General features: G+C 47.5%; 1 long non-coding RNA gene across 1 annotated transcript; it reads right to left on the reverse strand.

Moving 5' to 3' along the window:
• Positions 1–9093: 9093 nt before the first annotated feature.
• On the reverse strand, positions 9094–23907 carry LOC128346101 (uncharacterized). Its single transcript, XR_008316783.1, has 3 exons — positions 23656–23907; positions 15734–15865; positions 9094–9319 (listed from the first exon to the last, which is right to left on the reverse strand). It is a non-coding gene; the product is annotated as an uncharacterized LOC128346101 (long non-coding RNA).
• Positions 23908–24397: the final 490 nt, after the last annotated feature.

Raw genomic sequence — 24397 nt, forward strand, 5'->3', positions numbered from 1 at the left:
AATATGAGATGGGGATATTCTGTGGAATTTCTACTGGACATTTTAAATATTAGAATATTCTCTGAAATTTTCTTCAGTAGGAGTGAGAAGAACTGGTTCAAACTGAACCTGGTTGATTTCAACTGGCTCAGTTTGACTGGTTCAAGCTCGAATCAGATTGCCCCCCCCCCAAAGAGAGGGCCAGTCCAAGTTCTAAACAGGCCTGGTTGGGATCAAACTGGTTTGGCCTGGTTCGACTGGTTCAGTTGCCTTGCTTGTAAAGGGCAATCTGGTAGGGATTCCCTTTTTACATGCAAAGGGGGATTGTCTATCTAAACATGGGTTTGGGGGGTGGGCGAGAGGACACCTTACTGGCTCTCATGGCAGTGACTGTGGCTGCAACTCCCCGGCAGTGGTGGCTCCATGGCGGTGACCCCTCTCAGCCCCTACAGTCCGCCCCCTGCACTGTGGGCCAGCCAGAGTCCTGGTTCCAGCCTCCGCCCATGTGTGGTGGCCATTTGCATGACCTCCATGCATGTGCCAGGCTGCCCGTCAGCCCACGGTAGGGAGGTAAGCACTGACAGGGCCAAGAGGGGCTGCCGCCACACAACCGTGGAGCAGGTCCCACTGCTGCCAGAGAGCTGCTGCCACATTCACCACTGCAATAGCCAGTGAAGTGCTCTCTCGCCCACCCCACCTGACCCCATTTTTAGATATACAACTCCCCTTTGCTTGTAAAGGAGAATCCTTACTGGATTCCCCTTTTCAAGCAAGGCAATCGAACCAAGTCGACCCAGTTCAATAGTTCAAACTGAACTGCCACCAGTTCTAACGAACTGACTTGCAGACAGTATGGTATGGATTTGGTTCAAATTTGAACCAAGATGCCCATGCCAGTTCTGTGCCTCAATTCTTCAACACATTAACTGACTTTGCAGAAATGACCTCCCCGCCGCACCACCATCATGATTCTCATTCAGGAGGAGAAAATAAGGAAAAGAACAGTAACTTGGGCAGAAGTTCTGTAGGCATTTTTAAGGAAAACGAAAAGAAATTCAGTAAGAATAGCAATATTTCTGGACTTTGGAACACATCTCTAGTATGTAGAGATGAATGAGCTTCCTAAGTTCAGACCAGATTCGTTCATAACAAGTTAACCTATTTTCCCCAAAATTCAGAAATAGCTTGACATATTTCCAAGCCAATCTAACAGGATTTCTGAGCTCACCACCCACCTGCCCAGCTTTCTGGTCCTTGGATATTCTAACATCATTCAGGCAGCAGGCATAATCTTGTATTTATTTGTTAGAAACTGTACAGCTGCCTTGTCAAATTCCAAAAAGAGGTGCTCGAGGAAGCTTACATTCTCTATAAAATTAACAATAAAAACTAACACACAATTGTCAAACAACACACACAAGCAAAACAGTAAACCAAAGAATGACAGAGAAAATAAAATTTTAAAAGGAGGCAGTCAATCAAAAACAACACTCTACATAGCATTAAAAAGCTTGCTGGAAGTGTAAGTTGGCAGAACAGAGCAGGCTAAATTAATCTCCTGCAGCAGGGAGTTCCACTAGGCAAAACACTTCTGTTGCATTGTCCCCACACTCACAGGCACGGCACAAGAAACATCACATTACAAGCAGTGTTCCCTCTAACAGGAATTCCCAGCTGTTGTTGACTACAATTCCCATGATCCCCAAGCAAAGGCTATTGCAGCTGGAAGTTGTAGTCAACAACATCTGGGAATCCCTATTAGAGGAAACACTGATTACAAGTACTTTGGAAGAAAGGGCCACAACTTTATTAATGAATCAAATAACAACTCCCAGCAGTGCAGGCCTAATTAAGGCTGGAGTCAGATTCTACTCCCGTCCTTATCAAGCCTTTGGGTGAAACATCCTGGCTTGGAGCCTGGAAACAGGTCATACTGTTTCCCTCTCTTCTTCACCAACTCAAGAGGTCTGGGCCTTCCGTGGACTTCACCCCAACAAGCCATACAGCCTTTGAAGTGATGAAGCCCAGGAAGCAAGTATGAGTACCAACCATATCCTTGAGCCACAAAGCCTCTAAGGACAGGTTAACCACCCACCTGATTTAAATAGCCCAAGAAAGTTCACCAGTGAAGAAACCCCACCCTAACACTGTGCAAAGCCAGCACTGCCCCGCCACAGGGAAAGGCTATTCTTGCTTGGCCTTCTCCCCCCACCCATCCAAAAAATGTCGGAGTCCACACTTCAGGTCCAACAAGTAGGAGTTGCAACACCAAATCTGGGCCCTAGCATTCTCCTCCCGCCTAAACAGCAAACAGACAGACACTCGCTCAGACCCACCTGGGTACCAAACTGCCAGGTGCTGGCACATCTGTAGGCCCCCAAAAGGATTACGTGACTACAGATAAGAGTACTCCAAGGAGTTGCTGCTCAACCAGCACCTGCAGAAACAAAACACAGATTAACTGAATGAGTATCATTAAATCAACATACGTAATGCTTAAACAGGCAAAAACTGCCAATACCCATCTTGCTGAACGCATACTATGCCAGAGCGCTAACCAGACACAAAGCTGGGTCTGTTACCCTGCTAATTAAGCAAAGAAACTCCTTTTAAGGGGTGATTCTCTTGTTTTTTAGCAAAGGGAGAGCATCTGGCCCCACCCAACCCCAGCACAGCATCCTTCCAGCGGCTGCTGCTGGTATCTGCCTTATATTCCTTTTTAGATTGTGAGCCCCTTGGGGACAGGGGATCATCGTATGCACGTATGCATGAATGCATGAATACATGTAATGTAAACCACTTTGAGAACTCTGGTTGCAGAGCAGCATGCAAATATTTGTAATTGCAGTAGTAGCAGCAGCCCAGCGAAACTGTACATCCAGGACCTTGCCATGGCCTTGGACCAGTGTGGGCAAAGCTGAAAGCCCATGCCAGTGAAACATAGATTACCAAATTGCCAACAAGAGGACCTGCTAGCATGCTGGTTGAGGCCAGACCTCCAATGGGCCAAATGCACCAACTAAGGCAACCAGAATGGAAGCCTCAAGCAAACAGCCGCCTCGCAAGATGAAAAACATCGCATAGAGAGAGCATTCCAGATGGACCACAACAAATCAGGCGTAACAACCAAAGTGCTAGCAGCCCTACCTGTTGACTCAAACTGGACCAGAACTGCATGGTACATGCAGGGGGAACTTGCCAATTCAGCCCGCATAGCAGCCTGCCGCTGCAAAGCATGGAAAGCTGACTTTTACACAGTGATCTTAAAGGGTTAAGAAAGAACCATGGACGATAGTGGAATGATGGTCCATTCAAAGAATTCCTATGTTACACAAGATTCCTCCCCTATTGTAGCTCCCTTCATCACAGATTGTGTGGGTTAGGATTAAGAAGCAACATAAAGATGGAGACTATGAGCCAGGTCTCATGATCAGCAAGACCCGGTTTCTAAGGATGAGCGGGGTGAGCGGGCTTAGCCTGCTCTCCCTGCACACAAGCAGACAGTCTGCTCTGGGTGGCCGAACCGGCCACCCATACAACTGCCGGCTCCGTAACGGAGCCGGTGGGTGCTGGGGGGAGCAGTAGCCGATTGGCCCCTAGAAGTTCCAGCATGCCCTGCGTGAGCGCGTAGGGCATGCTGGAGAGACCCCTGGAGCCAGGAGGTGGCTTTCGCCTCCCCTCCAGGGGTCTACTTGTGAGTAGCCATGCCGCAGAGCCGTGCCGTGGCTACTCACGGTCAAAAAACCCGGGTTTGTTGAGTGCTCGTACTTAGGTGGGTTAACCACCAGGAGGCCACCAGGCTCGCCTGCGAGCCCGGTGGCTCCCATGATCAGCCAAAATCGGGCTAGGCTCCCCTAGCCCAATTTCAGCTGATCATGGGAATAGCCTCTATCTCAGCCCCTCTTTGCCGTTTAATTATTCTAACGAGTTGTGGCTTCCATGGTAGGGCAGTGTATAAGATGTATATCCATTAAGCCTACAAGAAGCAAAGGAGTGTTTAAGACTAGACACTACTAGTTTCCTGTAAAAGGAGCCCAACTGTAACATGGGGAGAATGACTTGTCTCGGGAGCCCAGAGCACTTGGACCTTTCACAAATGAAGCAGCTCAGTTTTTAAACAACAAAGCCGATGCTAGGCACAGAAATTCATAGCCCATGGGTGACTGAACTGCTGGGGAATTAACTGTGATATGACCAAGGAATAAGTTTAACTGTGTTAGCAACTAATAGAGTTGTCATGCCTAACAAAGCTCGCCTTTAGGCCATGGCTCAACAAAACTCAAGAGTTGAAAAAATATCTCAAGAGAGTTACCCAAGCCATATATGGCTGAGCAAACTCCTTAAAGTGAATTTTTACGGAAGGGAACTTGCTTCAGAAAAGGCCAGTGACTGACTGACTTTATTTGATTGAGTTATGATTGTGCAGAGTTTGCTTGGGGCATATTGTGGGGATGTGCAAACAGGTTCGATGTCAAAGAGCTTCAACACTGAACCTGTTCGGTTCGACAATCCAGTGTCCAACTGAACCCCACCCCCGGTTCAGTTCGACACCAAACTGAAACACACACACACGGCCATTTGGGGGGCGGGGTTCATGAGCTTTAAAAAATTATTTTATTTTGTATTTATTTTGTACTAAAGCCCTCCAGGGGACTTCTCCAAGGCCTCGGGGTTTTCCAGAGGTTCCCCCGACCCCCACCTCCATTATGTGTAAAATCACCTTGTTCGGCGAACAGTCTTTGGCCTGTTCATGCAGAGGCTCATTGGGCATGCACTGCAGCCTCCAAAATGGCTGCCACAATGGGGGAGAGGCCCGTGACAGGCCAAAGACCACCCGAACAGAGTGATTTTACACATAATGGAGGCCAGCAGGGGAGGGGGAATCTCCAGAGACCCTCCTGCAGCCTCAGAGAAGCCCCCCAGAGTGGGTAAGTACAATTTTTTTTAAAGGTTACAACCCCCCCAGACTGGACTGAACCAGGGGGGGTTCGAGGGCGTGCCGGACTGAACTGGTCCAGTCCGATTTGGGTCCAGTTTAGACACAAACTGGGCTAGCCGATTTTGTGCACACCCCTAGCATATTGTGCACAGCTGTGCAAAAACCCCACACAATGAAATGGAATTATAGTATGCCTCATATTGGGACTACCTAGGGAGGGGAGGGCCTTGCTAGTCCATTAAGGGCAGCCCACTCTCTCTCAGACTCAGTCTTGTCTGGGTGAGCTCTGTGTGAGGAGTTCTTTCTTGCAGCTCCTATGTGAGGCAATCAATCAATCAATCAGATTTATTACGGTTAAAAACCAGCATAGGTAAAAACATTCAACTATCAGTGAATATAAAAATGTCTAAGAAGTATAAAATATTTAAAATAAGCTATAAGATATGCTGAAGAGTAAAAGCGGGATAGCTAAAAAATAAGGGAAGACAACTGATAAGACTAATAAATCTGATAAAACTAACTGATATAAGCAATTTAGTGCAATCTATATATAGAATTGGTCTATAAGGAGATACCACTCTAACGGGATGACTAGTAAAAAGGAGATGAAACATATTTAAATTTATAAGTAAGGAAAATTTATAAGTACATATCTAACTATAGGTTAAAAGCAACTAAAAAAGTAAAAGTATCTTTTTAAAAAGTTATAATATTTTTTTTTTAAGCTAGAATAAATTGGTCAATAGTTAAACCCATGGGCTGGAGGTCAGGCTCTTGCACGCTGCCACACAGAACCTAGCAACATTGTATGTGAAGGTTCGCTTTTCATCTGAGAGCAGCATCTTACTGTAGACTTGACTGGGGCGGCCGGAGTAGTTACGAAGTAGAGGAAGTATGAGCTTCTCCCGGCTATGTTTATAAAACAGGCAAGACAAGAGTATGTGTTCAGTGGTTTCCACCTGCCCAGAGGCACAGGGGCAAAGTCTTTCCGTAAATGGGATCTTCCTGTATTTACCTTCCAAAACAGCGGATGGAAGGGCATGACAGCAGGTGAGGGTGAAAGCCCTTTGTGACTTGGTATTTCCAGCTGGGTCAAATATGGGGGGGGGGGGGAATACCATGAACCTAGAGCTGTCCGAGGCCTGATATCCAGGAACCAGACTTAGATCCATCTGGAGTTCCGTATCCAGGATCCTCTGTTTGATGGCCATTTTCACTTTGTCACTGCCCATAGCAAGGAGGTGAGACGAGGAGAGGCTCAACAGTGCCACCTTATTATCAACTGCCCGCTTCCATGAGAATTGGAATTTGTCTTGCTGTATTAATGGGGCCTTGCCCTGTGGGCAAAGAGCTAATTTGAGCCAGTGATTGAGAGCAGTCATCCAAACTTTAGCCTCAACTTTTATCATGCCGGTTTCCAAACACAAAGTGGCATTGGAGATACAGCTAGGCACTTGTAAGGCTGCACTTAGAAATTTAGATTGGACACGCTCCAATATACTAAAGTTAGAGGGGTCCTGCATGGGTACCATAGAGTAATTGTGCCAGCAACTTGGCTTCAAATAACCTGAGTGTTGCTGGTACATATTGGCCACACCTTGTTTGAAGGAACCTCAAGATGGTAGCGGAGCTCCTCTGTGCCGCTAGGGGCCTGTGTGAGGCCTGCTTGAGGCTTGGAGTGTCCCAGACGGTTTTGGTGGAAGAAGTCCCCTTTCGTGCCGGGTTGGTGGTGGTTTCCTTTAGGGATGTGCAAAAAATTTCGGGCACAGAACGATCTGTGCCCGAAACGAGCAATTCCAGGTGATTCGTGTCCGAACCGAATCACCCCCGATGTCCCCCGATATTTTTCAGGGCCGAGCCGAATCACCCGAATTTCGGGCCCGAAAAATTTGGGTGATTCAGGATGAGATCTCTTTGAATTTCCCGCCTTTTTGCATCCATTGATTTGAATGCAAAAAGGTCTGAAGTGATGTCAGCCCGAATTTTGGGTCCCAGGGGCAAAATAGTGGGGTGGGGTGGTAGTGCCTAATGGTTGGAGGCTACCACCCAAATTTCAGGGGAATTGGGCAAAGGGCTTATTTTGGGGGAATTTTTGAAGTTTTAGTGTCTTTGGGGTGGCCCAGAGCCACTCGCTCTGGGCCATCCCAGCACCCGCAAGTGCACTTATGGGGCTGCTGACACCTCAATGCTTCTCTATGGGGGAAAACCTTAAAGACGCGTAAACTTTAACAATTCCCCAAAAATCAGCCCTCTGCCCAAATCCTTTGAAAAAATTCAGGTAGCTTCCTTGACCCTACCTGGCACTACCACCAACCCCACACTGCTCTAGGCCACCCCTTTGCCCCCCACATGAAGCTATCCATTTGCTGACACCTCAATGCTTCTCTATGGGGGAAAACCTTACAGACGCGTAAACTTCAACAATTCCCCAAAAATCATTCCTCTGCCCCATCACTCTTCAATTGGGGTGGTAGCCTCCACCCATTAGGCACTACCACCCCACCCCACTCTTTTTGCCCAGATCCCACTCTATGCCCCCAAACTTCCCCAAAGACACTAAAACTTCAAAAATTCCCCAAAAATAAGCCCTTTGCCCAATTCCCCTGAAATTTGGGTGGTAGCCTCCAACCATTAGGCACTACCACCCCACCCCACTATTTTGCCCCTGGGACCCATTTTTACTTCCCGAATTGATTCAGATTCAGATTTAATCCGAATCCGAACCTAATCAGGGGTGATTCGGGTGGCCCAGATTCGGGCACAGAACAGATCGGGGGGTGATTCGGTTTGGGTCCCGAACCAAATCACCAAAACCCCAAATTGCACACCCCTAATGTCCTTACCCCTAGGGTAGCATTATGGTGCATAGGAGTGGGAGAAAACTGGTGGTCACCTGTGTTTCATGGGCAGTGACCGTGGCTGCAACCATTTGGGTGCTTTGGAGGCCTGTGGAGTACGCTGTACTTGGGGAGAGCTTGTGCTGCTGCCTTAGCAGCAGCAATTTGAACAGTGACTTTCCTGGGGCATATTCCTAATAAGTGGTGGTGGTAAACCTTTCCCACCCTCCATTTTTCTCTTATTTGTTCCTCAGAAGGGCAGTAGTAGGGCCTGCGGCCTGTAAGGTTTCCTTTCTGCCTTTACTGTCCCCATGCCTGCCAATCTGGGGTGGGGGTGGGACAAAGAATTCCAGTCCCCATCAGAAGGCCATTGAGTGGCTACATTTTCCCAGCCTTTGGAGATCTGCACTGCTTGGATCAGCACAGATTGTGTAGGCATGTGGTAGCACACCAAAGATGCAAATACAGAATGGGGGGCCGGGGAGAGATAGGTATAACCCTGCCTTCCCTCCCCGCCCAGCTACCAGTTGTGTGTACAACCTTATTGTGTTGTGCAGGCATTCAAGAGTATGTACACACAGACATGTTTATGTGCAAATGACTGTGCATATGTTCAGAGTGAACCTGGGTGCAGACTCCCTCAAATGCAGGCTACAGACAGGAAGTGTGATTCTGTACATGCGTTGAACATCATGAATCGGACTAATTTGAAATCCTCTTTCCTTTGTCCGCACCAAGGAGGAAGAGTTGAAGTGAGGTCATAAAGGAAAACAGCCCAGTTTTGCCTGCTTGCACACACTCCCCCGCTCTCCTGCCAGCTATTAATTGTGTGGCTCTTTATAGTATTTCCACCAGTGCTCCTCATGAGCCTTATTTCTCCAGTAATATTTCTCTCTTCCTCTCCAAATATATACCTCTGCATGTAACAAATAGATTCTTCTTTTATACTAAATTAATCTATCTAGACCTCTGGGGATGAAATATTTTCACATTCTGAGAATTGCAAATTCATCATATTCAGGTTTCTTTAGCTAGTCTCAATAGGGAGCATTTATCATCTTTTTGATGGCATTGAGTTAGAAAACAAAAGCCCATCATGTTTTTCTTTAGTCTGTCAGATGTAACTTTCAATAACTTCTTATTGAGCAGGTGGGTTCAATGTTATTGGACAGTGTGACACCTACCCATGGCTGCACAATTCTCCAAACCAACATTTTGAAATGAATACGGCAACAAATGATTGAATATGACTGAAATTAAATATTTTCTTTACTTAAATCAGAACACAATTTTAAGCCAGATTAAATTTACAGCATAAACAGTAACCTTGCGGCTATTATACCTTAGCCTTCAATTGTATACAAGTCCAATAAGAAAATACTCAGTTCTCTCCAGTACCCCTGACAATGCACATACAGCTATGTCCATACGACACACATATGTAATCTTGGAGAGAGAGAGAGAGAGAGAAATAAACATAGAAAGAGTCCTCTTGCCCTTGGCCAAGATCGTATGGCATGGAACTTGCTTGAAGGGTAGTGAACATACCACTTAATTTCAGCCCCTGTAACAAATACAGATAGGCCCATAAAATGAAATATTAGCAGGCTTCCTTCTGCATCTGAACTGGGGTAGCTCCCTTTTTTGTTTGTTTCTAAATGAGCTCCAGAATAGGTGTGTGCACTAACCAACAATTGTGGTTCGGCTCATATTAGAATTGAATTCAAGCCAAACCATGTGCTGCCGAACCAATTCAGTTGAACAGACTGGCCAGTCGGATCCATTTGACTGAGCCAGTTCAGCGGTCCAGGTGGCTAATATTGTAAAGGGGAATGTGGTCAGGATTTCCCTTACAAGTAAAGGGGTGGGGACTGGAGGGTCCTAGGAATGCTAAGCAGCAGACAGGTGGAGCGATGAGATAGGTAGAAAGGTTCTTATTTTGCTGTCATGGCTGCCCATGGTGCCTCTTGCCTCCACCCCCTATGGCATGGTTCCAAACATGTGTGATGCTTTCATAGGAAGCCACCTGCACAGTGGCATGGTTCCATGCCGGCCCCACACAGGTGGCTTTCTAAAAAGGCATCATGCATACTTGGGGCCGCGCCAGGGGCGTGAGTGGTGGGGCTGGCAGCTGCGCCACCCGAGTAAGAACCTTTCCACCTTTATCACCGCCCCCACCCAGCTGCCCCATTCACTGCCAAATCGGTTCACGTGATCTGGGCTTGGCTCGGTATGATCGCAGACCAAACAGCTGCTGGTTCAGTCTGTAAATGAGCCACCGAACCAGCCCGGTTCAAGGGGAATCCAGTTCATAAGTGGTTCGTGCATGCCCCTATCCCAGAAGCTTCTGAAGACCCTACAGAGCATGCTCCACTTGTTAGTTAAGGAAAGGGGGAGGGGAATCATTACACCCTTTATTTACAAGATAAAGAATGGGGTTTCTGTCTTTCTTCCCTACCGTTATTGTTAATAAGGCTGCTGGTAGTAACAGCATGAGTTACAAAAACTTTACAGCTATGGTTTCTCACAGACGGTGCTGGTTTGATTTAATATGCAAACCACCACCGTCTGTGAGAAACCATAGCTGTAAAGTTTTTGTAACTCATGCTGTTACTACCAGCAGCCTTATTAACAATAACGGTAGGGAAGAAAGACAGAAACCCCATTCTTTATCTGGTAAATAAAGGGTGTAATGATTCCCCTCCCCCATTCCTTAACTAACAAGTGGAGCATGCTCTGTTAATTGTTAATTGATTTAATGTTTTAGATTATTTTAATTGTAAACTGCCCAGAAGCACAAGTTTTGGGCAGTATAGAAAAATATTAAATAAATGAATAAATCATTTCTAGTCCTCCTGAATAGAGATGAAGAGGCAAATTTAATAGTTTGATGGTTTTTAATAGTTTTAACTTTGTTTTAAATTTTAAATTGCTGTAATGTTTTAACCTTTTTATTTGTTGTTTTTATTGTCTTCTTGTAAACCACCCAGAGAATTGTGTTTTGGGTGGTATATAAATGTTAAATAAATAAATAAAACCACCTATCTCATCTCAACTTATCCCATGAAACTCTATAAATCATATGCACATCTAGCAACACAATGGTAGATCTAAGGAGAATGTGCACACACAAGCACTTACCCACACTCAAATGCCACACATTTGTGGCTTGCTCTTACAGTTGCAAAATGGGCATTATGTCCCATAACACAGCTTAAAGGCAAGTTCTGAATTATGTGAAGAAAGATCATGGGTCCTTAAAGAAATCTACAAACCCTTTCCCTGATTCCACCTAATTCTGTCCAATCAAGCCCCCATTTAGCTGCCTAAAAATAATAGCTAAGGGGGCTGTCCCAATAGGTAAGGGAGCCAGTTCTCTTCTGCCTCCTTGTAATTCATGTATGGTGTTGCCAACCCTCCAGAAGTGTCCTGGAGTCTCCAGGAATCTGCATCAGCCTCCAAGTGATTACTGAAAGCAATTCCGGAGCTTTTTATGACTTGATATTATGAAATAAATCGGGGGGGGGGGGAGAATATTTCCAAGAGTGTTTAGAGTCAGTACCCCTATTCGTGCACAAAGGCAGAGATGGGTTCCATTGTGAAAATGGAACCCATTGACTGAGCATGCCAATTGAGGGATTAGCCAAGGTTTTCTTTAAGTGATGATTTTCCACATAAACCTGGAACAGAACTGAGGACCTATAGCATTATATGTGTGTGTGTCATTATTAGGTGTAGCATCATCATCAATCATCATCATCCCCTGTTCAATACTAAGGAAGAAAAGGTATTTCATGGCAACTCATGTTCTCAATGGGTAGGATCAGTGCTGGAACTTTTGAGTGCACAGAACTCAAGTTCAGTAGTACCTGTGTTCCCAGATGGAGATGCCTATTAAAACGCAGCCATTCATCCTTGCAATTTACTAATCATGACCCCCATTCCGTCACGTTATGCTGACAAAAAGCAATGTGAAATGGTCTGTATTTGTAACACCAGCTGCTTTGAAATGCTTAAACATTTTGCAATAACAATAAATGGATTCATCAAAGGGCTGTTCCTCAGCGGCTATAAAAAGTCAAGAGATCCCCTGGGGATATTAGGAGGCTGCCTGTAGGGTCTTGTGCAGCTTATGCTTCATGTAGGGGAGACCTTCCCTTGACTTCACTTGAGTCTGTGGTATTCAAGTGGTCAAATTTTATAAGACTACATCTCCATCAGGGTACATCTTCTTGCAGTTTGCTTTGTAGATTGAATGCAATCATTCTGTTCATCTAGGTCTGGCATGGAAATTTTGAAGAAGTGACATTTGAAGAAAACATTTCAAGGTTCCGCCTCCTTAGGATGATCAGGGAAACCAGAAATATTTCTAAGACAAGGGAAAGTTTTCTGGGGGGTTTCTGTACATCCCTAGTATCCAGTATCTCCAGTCTGTATATACTGGCACACTTCCAGACCACACTGATACTCTACCTATCTCCCACCTCCTGCTCGCCTTGCATCTGCCCTAAACTTGGAGAGAATGTGCTGCCAGATTTTCTCCACACATTCTGGGGGGTGGGGTGGGAGAATATGAGGTGGAAAATTCTGGAGTAGTTTCTGCTGAGCCTTAAAATGTTTTCCAAATGGTTCTCCAATTGATTTTCCCTGCAGCCTCATTTGCATACGAAGGGCTACCTGTTAACTTTTCAATTATGCAGATCAGGTTGATTGTGCAGCAATGATTACCCATTATCATTGTGACTTCAAGTTCTCCTCCTCTAGTAGACTTAATTTACAGTAAAATAGACCCGTGATTCCGAAGTGCCTGATTCAGTGAGGTTTTTAAAAAATTAATATGACTTTTTATTAATCTCTGAATTCTGAAAATAAAAATTAGACCCCACATTATGAAATGTAAAGCACCACATTGTATGTGCTGTTTGTGTTGTGTCTCCCACAACACAGCTAGAGTGGGACTAGACCAGGGAAGGCCTCAAAATCCCCATTCAGACATGAAGCCCAACCGACCTTACACATTATTTGTGAAGATAAAAATATTAACTATCTATGCCTCTCTGGGCTCCAAAGGCCATTGAAGGGGGGGAGCGGTGATTGGGAGGCTTCCCATCTGCTGCTGGGCTTAGGGTTGCCAACATTGCGTTGGCCAAAATCAGAACACTGAGTGGGGAGGGGGCTGTGGGGGATAGGGGCAGGGCTACCTGGGACAGGACTTGGATTCACTCTCCCCCCAGGTGGCAGCCGCGGGGTGCACGTACCTGGTGGTGGTCACCAGGCGGTAGCTGGCAACTGGCTGCTCCTGCTGCATATATATATATATATATATATATATATATATATATATATATATATATGCATACACGTTTAAAGCTGTCACTATGCAGTGGCGGAGCAGGGACGGTGGCAGGAGCTCCTCCCACCTCCCAACTAGGTGATGTTTAGCACTAGGTATTCAGTGCTCCAAAGGTAAGGCAATGCAGGTGGGGCTTGGGATAAGGTGGCGAAGAGTCCCTATGCAACCCACCTTCCTCCCCCAAATGAGGTGATCTGAGCCAATTTCAGGCTTCTGTGTATGTGGGATTAGATGGGGGGTGAGGTGGGCCTGGGCTGGGTGTGGCCATGGCAGGGAGACAATCCCCAGGGAACTAGTTCACTCGCCAGTGTCTGCAGGCCAACTGAGCTCTCAAGTGCTGCTTGAGCTCAGATTACTCCTCAGCCCCACCGCCATGCCTGGAGTGTCCTGGCTTTAAAGGGGCCATTTCCCAGAGTCTGGGATTGATTGGATCTGGGATGGGGGCCAGCAATAGTTCCAACCCTAATTCTCAGGCTGCCTTCAGACATCACACCAAACTGGCAGTGGCTTTGCCAGAGGCTTCAGTTTGTGGTCGTCTGAATGCGGGAAACCTAGTTTATGTTAGAAAAGTGAGGTGAGGTTTCCAGCCACAAATCTGAATGTGCACCCTCAGTTCCTCTTTGGTTTCGCTGATGAAACCTCCGATCTGAGAGCGGCGGGATGTCATCCTAAGGCTGCCTGTAGTTGTGACCAAATTTGAGGGTAGGAGGCTCCTCCCCCTCTCCATCTTCAATTGGCTGCCACGGCTGCCCTTCATGAAAAGGAAGCCCACGCAGCCAGTTCCTCCCCGTTTTGAGGCTGCCAGACTCCAGATTGGGATCGCCTGGGAATACGGGAGGGGGAATGGGAGCAAAGCAGCCCCTGATTCTGAATCATCACTGGAAAGAGAGGGCAGCATGATGGGAACAATGGAGCAAGGCAGGACGAACCGTCAAGGCACCCTCTCGCCTTCCTCCCTACCCTCCCACACCTAGCTGGCGAGTTCACAAGCATAACACTTTTCACAGTGAGTAACGTGCATGTGCATAACACTTTTAAGGGTGCTGCTGGTGGGACTTTCTGCCTTGGCTGCTGGCAAGCTCCCTACACCCCTGGGAAGGGTATGGTCGAGTCGGGGCAAGGTGGGGCAATGCAAGGAGTCTAAGGGGTGGGGTCAAGGTGGTGCATTGAGGCAGGGAGAGGAGGATGGAGTTAAGGTGGGGTGAGGCAGGGGTCACAGGGGGCTGAGGTAGGAGGTTCAAGGTGGGGTGGGTCAAGGCAGGGCTGGGTGTGGCAGGTTGAGGGGGAGTTGGACAAGGTGGGCAAAAGTGTGGACACTGGTCAAGGCACCCAGAGTGGGACTTGGGAGCAGCTGTTGGGCTTTACCTCTCAGGCCAGTGGCCCTTCAGAATGGCGTCCTCATAAGAACTGCAAGAAAGCTCCTCACAGTTCTCAAGGGCCGTTGGTCCGAGAGGTCGAGCCCACTGGCTACTCCCAAGTCCCACTCTGGGTGGAGCAGAGGAGCACAGTGTGGCCCCATCATCCCCACTCCTGCCCGGCCCCCATCCATTACTGCAGCGGCGGCCTGCACAAATGGCCGGCAGCGGCATTACTCGGAGGGCCCCCCAGGCAGCAGAGGACCAGGCCATGTCCCCGTGGCCTGGTCCTAAGAGAGCTTCTGATTATAATGTTAGCATTTTTATTTTCAGTCCCCTTCCTAATGATTCCTAGCATGGAATTGGCCTTTTTCACGGCTGCCAAGCACTAAGCCGACACTTTCAACAAGCTGTCCACCATGACCCCAAGTTCTCTCTCCTGGTCAGTCACCGACAGTTCAGCCCCATCAGTGTTTAAATGAAGTTGGGGTGGGGGGTTGCCCCAACATGCATCAATTTACACTTGCTTACATTGAACTGCATTTGTCATTTTGTCACCCACTCACCCAGTTTGGAGAGATCCTTTTGGAGCAACTCACAATCTGTTTTGGACTTTAATACCCTAAATAGTTTAGTGTCATCTGCAAATCTGGCCTGTTCACTGCTTACCCAAACTTCTAGATCAGGGATTCTCAAACTTGGGTCCTCAGGTGTTATTGGACTTCAACTCCCATAATCCCCAGCCTCAGTGGCCTTTGGTTGGGGATTATGGGAGTTGAAGTCCAATAACACCTGAGGACCCAAGTTTGAGAATCACTGTTCTAGATGATTGATGAGCAAGTTAAAGATCACTGGCCCCCAAACAGATCTCTGGCTGAATCCACTTCTTTTTCCTTCCTTTGTGAGAACTGCCCCTTACCTCACCCCACCTCACCTCACCTCAAGAATTGGCTGCAGCCTTTCATCTCTCCTCACTCCACCTCAACCCCCACCATACCCCATCTCGAGCCCCCATCTTGCCTCACCTTGAGCTTCCCGCCTCACCCACTTCCTGCCTCTCCAGCCTAGCTGGAGTTCCCTCACTCCTGGTTCTCTGCTGTACCCTCCTGGACACAATTTCAGGCTTTGACACATTCTCCAATGGCTGCCCATGACAAGGACATGACCCACATCACCCCACCTCAGGCCTCCTGTCTTGCCCACCTTGAGCCTCCCGCCCCACCATGCCCCGAGCCTCCAACCTCAGCTCGCCTCCAGTCTCCTGCCTTACCTCAAGCAAGTGCCTGCAAAATCGGGCAAAGTTCCTTATAAGAGGACCAAAGCCTGCTCCTGAAAGAAGTGGGGCCAGGTCACCCTTTCTGAAGAGTTAGTTCAAGGCTCATTGGTGGCTGCTGCTGCTTTACTGTGGGTTTAAAAAAAAAAAACAGAAATAGCACACAGGAAGCTCAAAGGTTATGTAAGTTTCATGTAGGAAAACACTTCTACCGAGGTTCTACCAAGATTTTTCTGTAACAGAAAAACCTTTCTGATAAGAAACGATCACAGCAGATCGCTTTAGCTGCATCAACACAGCTATTATAAAATGTCACACAAATCAAACACTGATGCCTCTTTCAACCTGTCAGTGTTTCCTTGAGAAAGTCGAGCTAAATATAACAAGACAAGCTGCTGAATTTCATTTCATTTCTTCACACAGTGTTATGTGAAAACAAAGGTACTTCCCTTGGCTGCACTTCTGGGGCTACAGTCCAATCAAACACAAATGGGATTTACATGTGGAGTGAATATGTTAAGAATCTTTGTATTGGAATTACTACTACAAATATTTATATATCGCTTTTCAACAAAAGTGTTCAAAGTGGTTTACAAAGAAAAATAATAATTAATGAATAAGATGGTTCCCTGTCCCAAAAGGGCTCACAGTCTAAAAGGAAATTGAAGGTGGACACCAGCAGCAACCACTGGAGGGATGCTGTGGTGGGGTTGGATAGTTGCTCTTCCCCTGCTAAATGTAAAATAATCACCACTTGGAAGAGTGCCTCTTTGCCCAGTTATCAAGGGGTTTGGACTAAGCCTGCATGACATACACAACCCACCAAGCTAAGCACAGACCAACAACCAGGTATTGTGGTCAGTAGGACAGCGGTCATGCTTTGTACAGTACCAGGTAGGAAGGCAGAAAATACAAGAGCTAACAACCAGACTAAATAACTCAGGCATAGCCCAATTGAAATTAATGGGCTAAATTAGTCATGACTGGTAAGATGTTGTTTTATAGCTGCTTCCCCCATATAATTAAAGCAATATTGTGTTTAACTAAGCTTTATTCAGAAACAACTCAATTTTTCTCCTTCTCTCTTAAAGGTGCCTCCCGCCGCTGCCCCCGGAGGCGCATTCACAGGCCGCCACTGAATTAGTCCAGTCTTACGGTTTGCTGTTCCTTCTAACGTTTTATGGCATATCATTTTGGGAATGGGCCATAATACTATGCATACAGATCGTATCAGAGAGAAAGGGAGAAAAGGGAGAGGTTGCATTCCTTACCTACAAACAAACAAGCCAGTAGGGGTGTGAACGGAACTGTGGAGCTGCGGTCCGGCACTGGGGTGGGGGGTCCCTTTAAGGGCAGGGAGGGTTTACTTATCCCTCCCGCCACTTTCCCCCCTCCGGCGCCCGTATTTCTTTGAGTAATTGGGGCGGCAGGATACCTCCCTGCCGCCCCTTCTCCGGCGCTTTGGAAATTCTTTTAGTAATGGGGCAGCAGGATACCTCCCTGCCGCCCCTTCCCCCACTTGGTGTGCAGTACTGTGCAAAAGGCTTTAAGAAGCCTTTTGTGTGTGCACGCACACATATTTCCTTGAGTAAATGGAGCGGCCGGATATCTCCCTGCTGCCCCTTCTCCCGCTTTGCTGCAAAATACATCATGTGATTCGTTGAGTGTATACAATCAGCAATCCCAAATCAAAGGCAACAGATGGAAGATGCACACTACCTCAGACACAATGTCTTGAGTGATGCATTTAGCTGCCTCCGTCTATCATTGCTGGCCAATCATTCACCGGTCTCATCATTCTGACCATACCATGTTTCTTCTTGAATGCACATACTGGCTCCCTATTTACTCCATGATCTAGATGAAGCTCCTCATCCTTATCATCAAGCCTCTGCCACCCTTATCTCTCTGCTTTTAACTTTTACCCTATTACATCTCTTCCCATGACCTTCACTCTATCAGCCACCCAAACAGCCCCCTCAAATGACCAAGCCCTTTCTCCTTTCCTGCCCCTTATGCCTGGAACTGCCTCCCAAAAGACCAGCATAATACCACCTGTTGCTTCCTTGAGATTCCTCCTCAAAATCCACTTTTACACAACCCCTGTCCCAAGACCACAGTGTAACTAACTAACCCGAATTACATGCAACTGCAATAACAGCATATTCTTCCCTTGCTTACACCTGCTTCCATTTCCTTCCCTTTTCTCTGTTGTCTCAATATCTGGATGGTAAGCAATATATTGGAGCAGGGCCTGTTCTCTTGTTCTTTGTAAAACACCATGTACATGGATGATATGACATAATAAATAAATAAAAACAGCAACAGACATGATGAGGAAAACTACCCAAAGTAGCCCCATTGAAATTAAAAGGACAAGTTAGGAAATGCTTAACCTGTTCTTTTAATTTCAAAACTACTTTGAGTAGTTTTCTCCGTCATGTAGGCCGCAGTAAAGTGCTGAGTAATCCACAGTGAGAAATCAAGTAATGTACTTGCATCTGTAAAATGGCTTTTATAATGTACCGGGCACAGTATGAAAAAAGACAAATGTTGATATAAAGATTCCAGATTCTTGTACTAGTATTTGCAGATTCCTTTCCCCCGTTGTGTGGTGTATATCACATGTACCACTCTATGCCCAAATCTGAAGTTCAAGCAGTTTGGCAACATTGCCTTTTTTGCTTGCTACTTAAGAGGGGGGAAAGTGACAGATTCCATAATGTTTAGGCAGACAGATTTTTCATGCAAATTTTTCTGATGGTTCTAGTGATCATAACAAACAATTTAAATCTCTTCCATGGGGGGAAAAAGGCATGCTGACTGCCTAGTTTAACTTAAGCAATTAGAAAGGCACTTATGCAAAGCTTATCAGCCTAATTAACATTTGACAATATCAACACGCTCACCAATTTTAAATTACTCTTGATATACTAATAGAGTTGCATAGAAATTTTCATTTAATTATATGGGGCAACATTTGCAACTCTGTGTTTTGGATTAAAATAAGTGCAGAAAACAAGAGCTCATAAATAGGGTTTATTTGGGCTTCAGTTACTTCTCACTCACAAAAGAAACATTTTGTTAACTTAGAATTACTGTCCTGAAATTTATTTCTACTGTGTTTTATAGCTGTTTTCATCATAAACACAAAAGCTGCATTCAAACAGACAAGATAACCACAGTTAACTGTGACTGGGGTTACAGTTTTTAACTCCATTTTGCATCACAGATGTTCAACAAACCGTGGCCATCTGAACTGGAGTTGAAAAAGAGGGGAGCCCCTCCCTGCTGCTTGGCCTCTCAGCCCAATCCCAGCCACCTCTGCGGTCAGACTGTGGGCAAAGTGTCACTGCATCACCGTGGCAGCCATGATTGGCTATGATCTTGAGTGGGCGTGCCAAGCATGGGCATGCATTTTCGGAGCACTCCGCCCACCCTCGGCAGGAGGAGGACTTTGAAAGCCCTGCAATGCCAGCGCTGCTTCTGCCAGCCATGGCAGTGCTGTGCCCCACCCAAAGTGACCCTGTACCCCCAAAGTACCATGCACACCCAAATTCCCAGGGAGGTTGGGGGCATGGGGAAGATGGAATTCCACTTTCAGTGCCAGAGGGGATGAGGAAACCCACACTCGCTAGAATAGGATATGCAGTTGGGGGTGGGGGGTGGGCAAGAGATCCTGTGGGGTGTGTCCCACCATGGCTGGGAAAGGTGTCATGAGGGGAGATCCCTGCAGAGCAGTCCAGCCAGACCCATCACAAACCCACTACAAGCAGCTTGCTGCCCAGTGGGCTCACACTCCCATGAGAGGGCCAGTCTACTGGGGATTAGGCTATGTTTGTTCTGCCTGTTATGGCTGATCCCCATCCGTAGACTGTGAACTCATGGGTTGAGCAGTCCACTTAACCACCAATGAACCCAAGGGCCCCCCGTTATCATGGGCCCCCCCAACTTTCTCTAGTAAAAAATAGAAAAGAATCTCCACTACCTCCCTCACCCCAAACCCCTCTGAAGCCTTGCACGCACCCAAGAGATATCCTGACAGCTCTCGTGCCATACCCGGGCCTCATGAACAGCCGTGGAGTGAGCCAACTGGACAGTACATTTACTCAAGTTTTAAAATCCCAGGACTGCTCTGTCTGAGTGCTGTCTACAGATAAGTGGGCACAAGGAATCATGGGAGAGGGAACTTTCCTCTGCTACCCCGACTCCAGGGCATCTGGGTTGATTGCAGGGGCCACAGGCGATGGCTCATCTGTGCATAGGTGCAAATGGCCAGGCAGGGGGCTGATTTCTGAGGCACCTTGGCCACCGTCCATGAAACAAGGAAAACAGTCTGGGATACCCTGCCACCCACTTCTCAACACACCGCAGTGCAGATCTACTTGGAGCACCCATGGCCTGACACTCTCATGAGTGGGAGTAGTCCGCATGGACATTTGGTAGCCACACTTTCATCATGCCTTGCTCATGAGTAACCATGGCCTTGCTCATGAGTGACCAGAGTTGTAACACACACACACCCCAGGTGGCTGGGCTCCACTTCCCCACCCTTTCTTTTTAATAAATAGAGCAGATCCCTCCCCCCAAACCTCCCCACCTGAGAAGACTTTGGAGCACCAAAAGGCCATCTAGATGCTCCCTTTGTCCTTGCCCAGATGCATGTGTGGTGGGGAGGGAGGGGTAGACACTGGCATGGACCTTTCCACCCATTCAAAATGCCTGGGTCCCGGTCCATCCTCATGCCATATGCAGATGTGCCGGTGCAGGGATTGATGGGAGGGGGAGCCCTCATTCTCTGGCCAACCAGAGAATTAGCTCCTTCTAATTAGCTGTATGTGGTTGTCCCCGTGGCCTTTCAGTCTCATGCCTGGTCATTGAGCCTCGGGTCAGGTGGCTGGATCCATGAAATTAATCCCAGTTGACCCAAGACTGGCCTTGGAGACTGGCCTTGATCATGAGCAAGCCTTTAGGGGCATGAATCCCCCCAAAGGGGGAAGGGGCTGGGCCTCCATTCCCCAACCTTTATATGAATAGAATAGAACTTGGCTGCTCGGGAATCCCTTCTAGGGGGCTGCCTTTCAAACCCTGCCATTAGCATGCCCCACTCAAATCATGTGCATGGATGGTATGGACACTGGGCTGTGGCATGGACCCTTCAACCCATTCAAAATTCCCAGGGCCGGCCCAGAGTGCTGCTGTATGCAGATCTCCTGGTGTGGGTATCAGCAGGAGAGGAGATTCTTGGTTTCTAGCTGCCCTGGGACAGCATCGCCCCTGGGGGCACAGGCTCGGCTTCACATCTCCACATGGGCGGGCATGCTGGCAGGGTGCAGAGTTTGACAGTAGATAGGTGACAGTTGCCGAGACCAGGAGACCACTAGCCCAAGTGCCTGTCCACGCAGCTTTCCTGCATAGAGCATCCTCCCTTACTCCACTCTAGTCTTCCACTCTCATGAGAGAGCGGTCCGTGGGATAATGTTGCAGCATGCACAAAGAATGCAGACTAGTGCAACTAGAGTACCATCTCATGCATTTGAAATTAGTCCTCACAGACAGTTCTTCTCATGAGCAAGACTTAGCGGTTAAATATCCCCACCTGGGGAAGGGGCTGGGCCCCGCTTCCCCATTCTTTCTGTGTAAAAAATGTAACTTGGCTGCTCCAGCTTCCCTGCTTGGGTCTGCCTGTTGTGCTCCCCACCTGCCATTTGCCCCCTCCTGGTACCGTGAAGGGGTGTCCTACTTGTGCTGCCCCTTGGAGTGTTTGTGCTTGTTAACATGCATGACTGTTGCTCCCTTCTTGGGGAGCAAAGCACTGAGTGCCCATCCTATCATTGTGTGCCTACTGCTTGCTGGGTGGGGGTAGCAAGGGGCAGAGGGGAATGAGGGGTGCCCCCCAAGAGGCTGTGCAGCTGGACAGGCTGGCCCAATTGGAGCGTGGTGCAGAAAAACGGAGTTAGCTTTCGCCGCGTAACTGTGGTATTGTGAATTCAGGCATAGTGCAGTTACAACCTTGAGCAGTATAACCGTTGTAGTTTATGTCTGAACTCAGCCCCTGTAGTATTAACTTGCTTTAACTAAGACTTCATTCAGAAACAGCCTTTTCTCTTTCCCTTTCTGACTCCACTCCACCCCACCACACACACGCTACAGGATCCCCACTGGGACAAACTTCTAAAATCAAAATATAGAAGACTACAGACAGAATACAACACAACCCGCCCCTTTATAACAACCAGAATTGAATTGATATAAAATTCAGTGACAAAGTCTTGAAGCCTTTCAGGTGGTTTCCTATCGCGCACACTTGTAATTCTTGGGGTCTCTGGCACAAAAGCTGTTAGTGATTTGTTTTCTGATACAGAAAATTGTCAATCACTTCTCCTCTGTGATCTCAAAACTGGAGGTAAGATCTAAGGCCTCTCTAGTTCCTCTTGAGACCAGATTCTCTTCCTTCTTTTCTCATAGCGTGCAAGCTTGAAAGTCTCAAACACTTCCATTCTTTTCTGTCATCCAATATGATAGAACATCCTTGGATTTTGATTATTTGTTTTAGTCCAGAATATCAAAAACATCCCTTCTCACTTTACAAAGCAACTGTACGCAAACAAAGTATCCCACGTGATATGTTGGCTGTTTCACACCCCATTTCTGATCCACATACAATTTATATTTTTGTTACTTCTCCTTTACCCAATCATGCTTCATGGGAGTGATACTTCATGAGAGTTACCCTTTGCTGCATGGAAGGGACTGGCCATGACACCAACAGTAGCGCATGTCCCCTCTCTCTCCTGCCCCCACTTCATCTGTAGAGAAGTGCAGACTGGTGTCAGGCCCTGCAGACTCCAGCAGCCCTTTCACAACCTCCATGCATGCCTGCCTATAGAAGGTGTTGCATGAGGGGATCTGGTAGTCAGGGGAAAACATCTGGTGGAAGCATCTGGTGGAAGCATCTGGTGGAAGCATCTGGTGGAGCATCTGGTGGAAGCCGGCAGTCTCCACCATTTGTAATGGCTGGTCGTCCAGAACCATAATCTCTTCAGTGGCCCGGGTAACAAGGCATGACTCTGGGTGACCAGACAGCTTGCCTACTGGCTGCACCCACTGCACAACTGGCAACATCCCCTGCTTCAGAACAGGAGCACATACCTTGCTGCCGCTAGTCAAGGGCACACCAGGCAACACTGCCAGCGGGAGCAAGGATGCCCAGATGATGCCGTTCAAGGTGCCTCCACATTGACATCTCAACATGCTTGGTGTCTTTGCCCCTGCTGACCTTTGCCCTGTAGTGGGTGCAGACAACGTGTGAAGGTTCACCTTGGCAGTGCTCAAAGTGTTCTCACACCATGCTGCTGCCGATCCTAGACTGTTTTGGTGGTGGCAGTACTACTGGGGGTCACCACCACCACCACCTCCCATCTGGGGCTGAGAAGGGCTAGAATCAATAGGAATGGCTCCATCCTGCTTCTCCTCAGTCTTGGACTGGGCAGGGGTCACACTGAGAAGGGGGATTAGAGGGAAGGAGGATGGAGAAAGTGATCTGGCTGCTGGATCAGCAGTCAACAGCATATCCTCCTCTGCTCTCACCAAGGAAAGAGCCTCTTCCTAGACAGCAAAGCTCCCCCTGCTTCTACCTCAGCCCCCCACAGGTGGCTGCACTGAGGGAGCAGGAGGCACCAGATAGGTGAGCCTGGTTGCAACAACCTCTAGAGGGAACAGTGGCAACTTGGGGAATAGGCCCCTCTCACCACCCTTACCTGCAACCAGCATCACCCCTCCATCTGCCTGCAACCCTGCTCCTAGCTCTGCCCTGCACCCTCCTGGAGGACACCTCTTCCCCCAACTAGGCCTATTCAAAAGAAAGTATTGTAATCTTAAACCAAGTGGGTCACTTTGTGGGTGGGGAGAGGGCTTACCAGTCTGACATCTTCAGGTAAGGTTTGACCAGGAGGGAGCTTGGGCAATCAGGCCAGGCAGCACACATTGGCACTCAACAACTGGGGGTCTTGCGGCAAGAAAACCCAGCAGAGCGGGGGTCCAGCAGAGCAAGGCAGGCATGCAGCAGCAAGGCAAGGCAGCTCTCTCTCTTCCTCCAAATTCCAGAGGCAGAATGAAGCCAGGCAGGCACTGCCTAGCTTTAAATACACTTTAAAACACCTTCCTTCTTGCTTCCCCTTCCTCACCCACCCACCCCAGCCACTGGGGGAAGAGTTGCCCTAACAACACTATGATTTGGATTATTAAAAGCCAACCAGGAGAAAGAATATATCTAGCCAATTGGAAGACACTGGCAGAAAACCAATCAGCAAGGGAGAAAACTTGTAAACACACCAGACAAAATGGCATCTGCCATGCCATTCAAATTATTGAACCAGTTCAAACCAGTTCAGTTTGAACTGGGCCCGGTTCAGTTCAAACTCAGACTAGCCCCCTTTTCCCCCAGGCCATGCCAGTTTAAGTTCAAACCAGTCAAACCGGCCTGGTTCAAATCAAACCAGTTCCGCATACCCTCATAGTCAACTTAGTTTAACTAAGCCTTCATTCAGAAACAACTCTATTTTTCCCCTTCTCCTTTCCCACCCTTTTCTTTTTGATTTTACTGCTCCATTCTCTACAGGAGCACTGGGACAAACTTCTAAAATAACAAAACATAAAAGA

Source organism: Hemicordylus capensis, chromosome 2 (assembly GCF_027244095.1).
Source record: "Hemicordylus capensis ecotype Gifberg chromosome 2, rHemCap1.1.pri, whole genome shotgun sequence".
Taxonomy (NCBI): domain Eukaryota; kingdom Metazoa; phylum Chordata; class Lepidosauria; order Squamata; family Cordylidae; genus Hemicordylus; species Hemicordylus capensis.